This window comes from Sceloporus occidentalis, unplaced genomic scaffold, assembly GCF_023333645.1.
Source record: "Sceloporus occidentalis isolate IW3139 unplaced genomic scaffold, rSceOcc1.0.p SCAF_7, whole genome shotgun sequence".
NCBI classification, from domain to species: domain Eukaryota; kingdom Metazoa; phylum Chordata; class Lepidosauria; order Squamata; family Phrynosomatidae; genus Sceloporus; species Sceloporus occidentalis.
Window position 1 is genome coordinate 90623439 of NW_028316987.1, and position 9229 is coordinate 90632667.

Consider the following 9229-nt stretch of genomic DNA (forward strand, 5'->3'; position numbering starts at 1 on the left):
TTTGTTGCTGTTGTTGTGTTCCTTCAAGTCATTTTCAACTTATGGTGACCCTATCATGGGGTTTTCTTGGCAAGTTTCTTCAGAGGGGGGTTTGTCAATGCCATTCTCTGAGGCAGAGAGAGTGTGACTTGCCCAAAGTCACCCAGTGGGTTTATGTGGCTGAGCCAGGATTCATACTCTGGCTTCCAGAGTCATAACCCAACACTCAAACCAGTACACCATGCTGGTACCAATGTGTACAAAACCAAAACGTGAAACTCCCTTCTGTCTCATTTAATTTCTTTGCTTTGAAAATCTTCACCTGTTAAATTCTTGATCGCAATAACTCCATTTTTCAGTGCTCATTGAATGAGTGTGTCTGAACATCCAGCATGGGGGTGGGGGGGGTTTCATGTAGGAGATAAAAGATCCCTGCCCCAAGGGAAATAATGCAAGAAAGAATACCAGGATTTATAAGAGAGCCATATACCTGCCTAAGGTTAGTTAATAGGATCAATTACACAGTCATCTCTCACCAAACAAGAGGAAATGCAGCAACACCTTTGCTTAAAATATGCCTATAAAATTTGCACATGTTAATTTGTATGTACATCTGCGAATCTAGAAATAATTACTGCAATCTAAAAGGAAATACAGATATCTCTCTCTTAATGAAGTAGATGTGTTCCTGGACATTACGGTACCTCTTTAACAGAACATTTGGTACCAGAGGCAGAAATAACATAGGGGGATAATTTAGATATAGATTCCTGTATCACAGAAGGGAGGAACAATCCAACATGTTTCGACAAGCTTTTTAAACGCTACTAACAATTTGCACATGTGAGATGAAACAACCAGATCTTGTAAGTCTTGATTAAATAATCAGAAATCTTTTGAACCTTCTAAAGACCACTTGAAGGCTTCTTCCAAAATGTGCCCTCTCTTTTACCAGCCTTTACTTTTCTTATGATTTTTATTTTGGTGGCCAGACTTATAGATCTATGCTTTTTAAACATGGATAGCTAGTGGTGTAGATTTTGTTTTGCTGTTTCTGGAGGCCATTGCTATTTATCTTGCCTGTTGAACGCAAAGCACATGCTGCTATGGTAGGACTGACTAGAGGACAATCCCAGCTCAAGCTCAGTTTGTTGCATTGTTTATTGAAGACACATTGCTGCAACCCAACACTGAAGGTCTGTATTTGTCCAGCACTCCAAAATTAAAAATGACCTTAATAGATTAGAAAGCTGGGCCAAAACTAACAAAATGAATTTCAACACAGAGATATGTAAGGTGCTGCACTTAGGCAGAAAAAATGAAATGCACAGATATAGGATGGGGGACACCTGGCTTAACAAGATTAAGTACCTTATCACACCCATCCCCCCCCCCCCCTTTATGGGCACAGAAAGGGGCCGCTCGGGACCATGCAAGGCCAAGAAAAAACACATTTTACTGCACTCCAAAGTGTCCTCAAAATGGTCCCAGGCTGTTCCCATTCAGGGCTGAGGCACGTGTTTTGGCTTGAACAGAAGTCTTCCGACCAAGGCAAAACATGCGCCTCAGTCCTGAATGGAAATGGCTTGGTTCTGGGTGATGGAATGGGGCCATTTTGAGGACATTTGGGGGTGTGGTAAAATGCATTTTTTCCTTGGCCTTGCAGGGCCCTGACCATCCCCTTCCCATGCCCATAATGGGGAAAAAATGGGTGTGACAAGGTACCAAATGTGAAAGGGATCTAGGAGTCCTAGTAGACCACAAAGTTGAACATGAGTCAGTGGTATGATGCAGTAGCTAAAAAGTCAATGCAATTCTAGGTTGCATCAACAGAAGTACAGTATAGTGTCTAGATCAAGGGAAGTAATAGCACCGTTCTATTTTGCTTTGTTCAGGCCCCACTTGGAATACTGTGTCCAGTTCTGGGCACATTTCAAAAAGGATGTTGAGAAGCTGGTGTGTCCAGAGGCAAGCAACCAAAATAGTGAAGGGACTGGAAACCATGCCTTATGAGGAGAGACTTAGGGAGTTGGGTATGCTTAGCCTGGGGAAGAGAAGGTTAAGAGCTGATATGATAGCCCTGTTTAAATATTTGAAGGGATTCCATATTGAGGAGGGAACAAGCTTGTTTTCTGGGCAATGGATGCAAACTACAGGAAAAGAAAATCCATCTAAACATTAGGAAGAATTTCCTGACAGTATGATTCTATGACACTATGAAACTGTATAGGAGCTTATCACATGGCTATTTAAATCAGTTTACCTCAATCCGGTTTAACCCTTAATTCGGGTGGCATCCTGATATTATCGCAAGTTTTTTGGCTCTAGTTTTGTTGGCTGAATACTTCCTGGGCCCATCCCCACTTCCAGGAGGGCTCTGGAAGTCATTTTTTCAAGCTGGAAAACTCCCGGATCCGAAAACATCTGTGAGGAGCTGCTCTGGAAGTGGGGATGGACCTGGCATGAGTTCAGGCAGCAAAATTGGAGCCAAAAAACTTGTGATAATATCAGGATGTTGCCCGAATTAAAGTTTAAACTGGATTGAGGTGAACTGATTTAAATATCCATGCGAAAAACTCCATTCTATAAGAGACTTTGCTAATATACATTTACTGCCAATCAATTTCCATTTTATGTTTTCCAATGGGGCAGAAGCTATTTAAAAAGGCAGCTAGGTGTGTATGAATTTAATAGAAATGCAAATATAGGGGTAGGCTTTCTGCTTGATTATAGCCACTAAAATGGAAACTGTAAGAAAAGAGAGGCCAGGAAAAGAAAAAGTCATCTCTGGATTCAGTTTAAAGTGGTTTCATGAAGTTCTAAAGGTTTTGATTGACTTATGCAGCCCCTTACTTGACCTGACTGTTGGATTTCACATGTGTGTATTGTTAGTTTCTAATAAAAAGTGTGCTGAAACATGTTACACTGCTCCTCATTACTTGCTGTGTAGGAACCTCTCTCTTCTTTCCATGATATTTCTATCTCTCGATACCAAATTTTCTGTTCAGGTTTCGAGTTTCAAAAGTAATGCCCAGGAACACATCTGCTTCTTTAACGAAAGCATACCTGTACTGAGTTATTTTTGGAAAAGCGAGATAACAGCAATGCAAATTTCTGCTACAAGCATTTCCACCACCACCCCTTTCCTGGCCTCTCCCTCTTTGACAATGAAGATACATGTAGACGTTTCGCTTTCATCTTCCTGTGCTCTAAACACCCTTGTCGTAACATTTCCGCTAACCGTGATGCAGGAATATTTCTGTTTAAAGAACTCTTGACAAACGTACGGAGCCTCCAAATGTGAATGTACGTCAGCAACCTCTCCTTCCTGTGTTGAATGACTGGTAGGCAGGAGATTCTAGAGAGACCAAAGAAAAAAGTAGAAGGAAAATCAAGAAAAAAAGACTGACTTCTCTGGGCATTTGGGGAGAAAGATGGGGTATAAGTGCAGTAAATAAATAAGCAAGCAAGCAAGCAAGCAAGCAATCTAGTTTACTGGGAAGCCCAGAAGCAAGAGATGAGGACAACACCTTCTCTCATTCTTGGCCACCAGCAATGATTTTTGTGTGGCACTCACTGCTTTGGGATGTTGATACATTTTTATTTCACTGTCATAGGCAGAACTATATCCATCATGAACTGACTGATCCAATACTTTCTGTATGTCCTGATCTGGCAGAAGCAGACCCAATTTATCTTCTGTCGTCCCATTATTTCCAGCTCCTTTGAAAACGTCCCAGTTTCTGTCACCTCCTTTCACTTTCCCCCTTTGTCCTCAGCTTACTTCCATTGTTGAAAACTGAGGATTTTATCACATGGGAGGAATTTCTCTTAATTTTGAATGAAAAGAAAGTGGGGCCAGAACGCATTCACGTGAATTCGCTAGTTCAGCAAATTTACATCAATTCGAATTGTGTTTGAACTGACTTCCCATTGCCCGAAAATAGCTTACCATTGCCCAAAATTGCATGTGATCACCTCTCACACAATAACGTGAAACCCAATGATTGCGTTCAGACTGACTTCCCATTGCCTGAAATTGCGTGTGGTAGTCTGTCACGCAATAACATTAAACCCCATGATTGCGTTTGGATTGCCATTGGATTATACTTCCAATTTCCCTTGTCTGATAAACTCCTGAGTTCAAAGTGGAAAAGTAGTTTGCACTCCTTTAACTCAGCAAGGGAGAGAAGAAGGGGCCGAATCTTGCACTTCTCAGGGAGCTCAGGCAAAAGCAAACTGTTGGAGGATATTGCTATGCAAAGGGGCTTGTAGCATCTTTGAGACTTTGGGGCTCTACAGACCGCTCCAAAAGGGGGGCCTGCAGCTGTCCCTTTTTGCTCTGGATTGAGGCCACAGCAACTTCATGCCGCAGCCCCGATCCAGCCTCTCAAGGGCACAAAAAGGAGCTGCAAAAAGCGGCTGCTTTTTGCTCCCTCGAAAGGATGCCATAGCCACGTCGGCGTGGCTATATGGTACCCCTTCGGCGTTGCATCATCTGGACAAAGCACCAGAAGTGCACCATGATGCTGCACACAGTCTGGAGAAGCACATGGCATCATGGAGTGAAGTCGCATCATCTGGATGTGATGCCCTGACTCCACCCCCAGGTCGGCCTTTCAGGACGGTCTGTACAAGGCCTAACTGAATTTGCATTCTGTCTGTATATATTTGCAAAAGTACAATAACATTCAAAATCCATAAAACAGTGGCCCAGTACAGATGGGCCCTGAACGATGCCCCCGTCACATGCTAGGGTTGCCTTGGGGCGGAGCGCCCACACACCCTGCAACCCTAGCACGTGACTAGGGTGTCATTGTATAGACGGTGTGCGTAGCGATGATGTCACTGCTGTGCTGCATCCAAATGGAGCAGTGCAGTAGTGATGTTTTTGTGCTGCCGCAGGCTGCTTAAGGCAGCGCAAAAAGGAGCTGCTTTTTAGCGCTCCTTTTTTTGCTGCACAGCAGCACCACACAATTTGGTTGCTGTGGTGCTGCTGCACAGCAATGAAAGGCGGTCCCAGCCCACCCTTTCGGGCCCAGCTGTACTGGGCCAGTGATACCTTTATTCGCCAATCAAAATGCACAAAATACATTCAGGTGTTATTGGAGGGATGTTCATGCAAGCTGGCCACTCCTCCTTCTGGCCATGTGGGTATTCCAGGAGGAAAAATTAAGATGAAAAGAGATGCTCCTCTTGAGACCCAAGTTTCCTCAGTCCTTATGAAGCTACATACTCCTTTGTTAGATAGAAAGCACTGAATTTCTAAGGAAGCCCTCCAGTAGGAAAAACTGCTTAAGTGCTGTTTTGGTAAAACATGCCAAATGTAGTCCAAATGTTTTACCTTCATTGGATGTAGAAATTCAAATCCTAAAGTCTCAGTATGTTGGTCCTCACTTTAGGTTTCCCCTGATGCTGCTAAAATGTGGTACTATACATCTTTATAACATATCCAGGGGTAACTATGTTGGCCAGGAAGCAAAGGAAAATAACATCCAAAATCCACAAAACAGTCGTACATTTATTGGCCAACCAAAATGCCCAGAATACAAACTGCAAGCTTTCGCAGCTCTGCTGCCATCTCTACCAGGCAAAGACTGTTAAAAATCACAGAGGAGAAAAACATTATAGCATGAAAGTTATAGCAGAAAGTTTCAGTAGACTTGGTCTACTTCTGTCATATACATGGAGTGAAATGATGCCCAGGAAAGACCTTTTATAATCAGACTGTATGAATAGCCATAGAAATGCAAAACTTGTGGGTATGGAGGTGACAAGTTCAATTTTAACTCTGGTGGTTGAGGGACCAAGGCAGGTGAAAAGATGTTGCCTAAGGTCAAGGTGGATGGATGACTGTATGAATGGTGGAGGGACTTTTGAAATGTGGTCACTGTAGGCTGGGAACTTGAAAAGTGATGTCATAAATTGGCCAAGGGCATCCTGATAAGGTTGGGATCTTGAGCAGTGTTATAATATGGGTAATGTGCCAGGATGCCATTGTCTCTGGCACACTACCCACTGTTGATGGGTTGCACAAAAAATATCCTCCCCAGTATACCATCTTTACTAAGAAATGAAACAACATGCAGGCACCTGACTAACATCTCCAATTGCGGTTTTTCCTCCTGTTTGGTTTGTAACATCTTGCCTGATGAAGAAGCCCATGGAGCTTCGAAAGCTTGCAATAAGTATATTGAGCATTTCGGCTGGCCAATAAAGGTACCATGAATGGATTTTTGTTTGCATTTGTTAAATGGCCAACACAGCTTCCCCTGCAAGTTTGTGGCCATTTTCTGCTCTTTTGATAGTGGAGGTAGGAAGTGACCAATTACAAATATGTAACCATTTCCCAGTAAAGAAAGGACAACTAATTTACATTATAAATGTAAATGAGCAAGGGATGACTTTGTTTTTTTTTCTTATTTAGGGTTTGAATTTCCTCATTTGCCCTCCTCTTCCACTTTCGCTGCACTCCTGGTTATGAGCACTGAGGCAACAACAAAGCTAATGGAAGGAGTGCATTTTGAATTGCAAATCTACAGCTTGTAACGTTCAGATTTTTAAATTAGTAATTAAAATGTATCTACTTCCCTTATTTGGGGGGAACAGGGAAGTAAAGAATTACTTTTAAAAAAGGAAAATTCAGAGACATAGCTGTTAGTCTGGAATAACAAAGAGATCTTGCAGCACATTTGAGAATAACTGTGCAAAATAAATTGTAGCATATGTTTCGTAGATGCATCTGAGACCAAATCTTAGACCAAGTCTAAAAAAGCTCATGCTACAACTTATTTCACACCATTAGTCTCAAGGGTTCTGCAAGATCCTTTTGCATTTTCACTTTGCATTTTTAAAAAGTGTAACTAGCAATAGGAAGTACTGTACATTTCTATACCGCTTACCGATGTACTAAAGGGTTTACAAAGTGTAAACTAAAAACTATCACAGCAGCAAATGACTAGAGACGGCATTTAGAATGATAACTGTAATGAATTACTTTTTAAAAATAATTTCCCAAGCTGTATCTGCCAGCGTACAATATCTCTGCACATTCTAGCTTGCTGTCAGAGGCTGTCACAGTTGAAGGATGTTGATGGGCATAGATCCTCCATGAATTTACCTAATCCCCCTTTAAAGCCCTCTAACATGATGGCTATATCCTGATTTTGTGACAGTGAAATCCATAAACTGGTTGTTTATTATGTGAAGGAGTAAGTGCTAAGGCAGGCAGAAGGTAGATAGGGATCTAAAGACAGATCTATGGCTGATATGCAGCAACACACTCCAACTTTCCAGTGGCTGAAAAACCATGAAAATAAAAAATTTAAAAATAGCCTTTTCTCTTCCTAGATTCGGTCGCTCAATTCAGGACAGCTCAACAGAAGATGGGGGTAGATTTATGTGGGGGGGGGGGGGGAATGCATGCGAGATCAATTTCTGCTACTGAAAACAGATTGTGGGCTGAGCAAGTGCTCTCATGTATTTTGTTCTGCAATTTTATGCTGGCCTTCCTAATTAAGGCATTATTGTGTGCCAGACTCCTGCTGATGAACCACTGAAAAAGTCAATTTCACTCACACACTCATATACACAAACTTTTACACTGTACAGTTGTAGCACTTGGATACATTACCTGCCATGGCTGCAGTCTATGAAATCCTGGGATTTGTAGTATGTTGTGGGTCTATTGCTCTTTGGCAGAGAATTCTAAATCCCTCACCAAAATACAGATCCTAAGATTCCATAGGATGGAGCCATGGCTGTTAAAGGGGTATTAAAGTATTATACTTGCGAAGTATGAAAGGGTCTGTAGTCTTTGTTGTTGGGTGCCTTGAAGTCATTTCCGACTTATGGAGACCCTAAAGTGAACCTATTCATAGGGTTTTCTTGGCAGGCTTCTTCAGAAGGGGTTTGCCTTTGCCATTCTCTGAGGTTGAGAGAGTGTGACTTGCCCAAGATTACCCAGTGAGTTTCCATGGCCGAGTCTGGTCTTCCAGTGTCCTAGTCCAACAATCAAACCACTACACCTTGCCAGCCAAAGTCTACCCACCCATATGTTAAAGAACACCATAATCACCCCCCTCCCTCCAGTCCATCTGCCTTGGTCCAGGCCTCGGAGGCAGAGAGGAACTGCTGGACCTCTTACCCTTGCCCTCCACCACTCCCTTCTCCTTCTGTGTCATGTCTTTTTAGATTGTAAGCCCGAGGGCAGGGAACCGTCTAACTAAAAAGATTGTATGTACAGCGCTGTGTAAATTTACAGCGCTTCATAAATAAAGGTTAATAACAACAACAACAACAACAACAACAACAACATTGTACCCACGTCTGCAGGGTATTAACCACTGCACAAATAACCCAGAAGGCAACACCACAGAAGGCTATCTTGTTTAATTAGTTTAACTAATTATATTAGTTAACCCCCATGAGCTTGATGTGGAATATGTCGCTTTCCTTCTCCTCACAGTCACAACAGGCTTGTGAGGTGGATAAAGGTGAGAGACAAGCAGCTCCCTGTGTGTATTGGAGTGATCATTGTCTGGCGGCATGAACGGAGCCCACATGGCTCATGTTACAGAGCAGACAAGGCTCATGCACCAATTTTTCCATGTACACAGCACTGTGTGCACTAGAGTTGCAAAGTTAGGCCCGTTACAGACCGCCCAAAAGGGGCGGTCTTGGGCCGCTGCCGGTTGCAGCGAGGAGGAGCCGCAGCAGCCAAACCGCGCGACTCCTCCGCGCTGCAAAAAAGGAGTGCAGAAATCGCACTCCTTCCGGCAACCCAGAAGAGCCGCCGCAAGTGCCAAAGCGCGCACTCGCAATGGCTCTTCCGGGTTTAGACGTCCGGACACTGTGCGTCCGTTACATCAAGATGGCCACGCCCGTCTGTATGGGGCGCCGCCATCTTGCCGTACGGAATACGAGTGAGGGGCAAGGCGCGTCCGGAAGCGCCGCCCCTCACGCATATTCCTGGCGCAACGACGGTGCCACTTAGGCCCGTCTGTAAGGTGCCTTAGAATCGCAGAAACATAGAGCTGGAAGAGACCTCAAGGGCTATCCAGTCCAATTCCTTGCCATGCAGGAAGACACCATCAAAGCACCCCTGACAAATGGCCATCCAGTCTCTGCTTTTACAAAACTCCAAAGAAGGAGACTCCACCAGACTCCAAGGGAGTGTGTTCCACTGTTCAACAGCTCTTACTGTCAGGAAATTCTTCCTAATGTTGAGATGGAATCTGTGTTCCTGTAG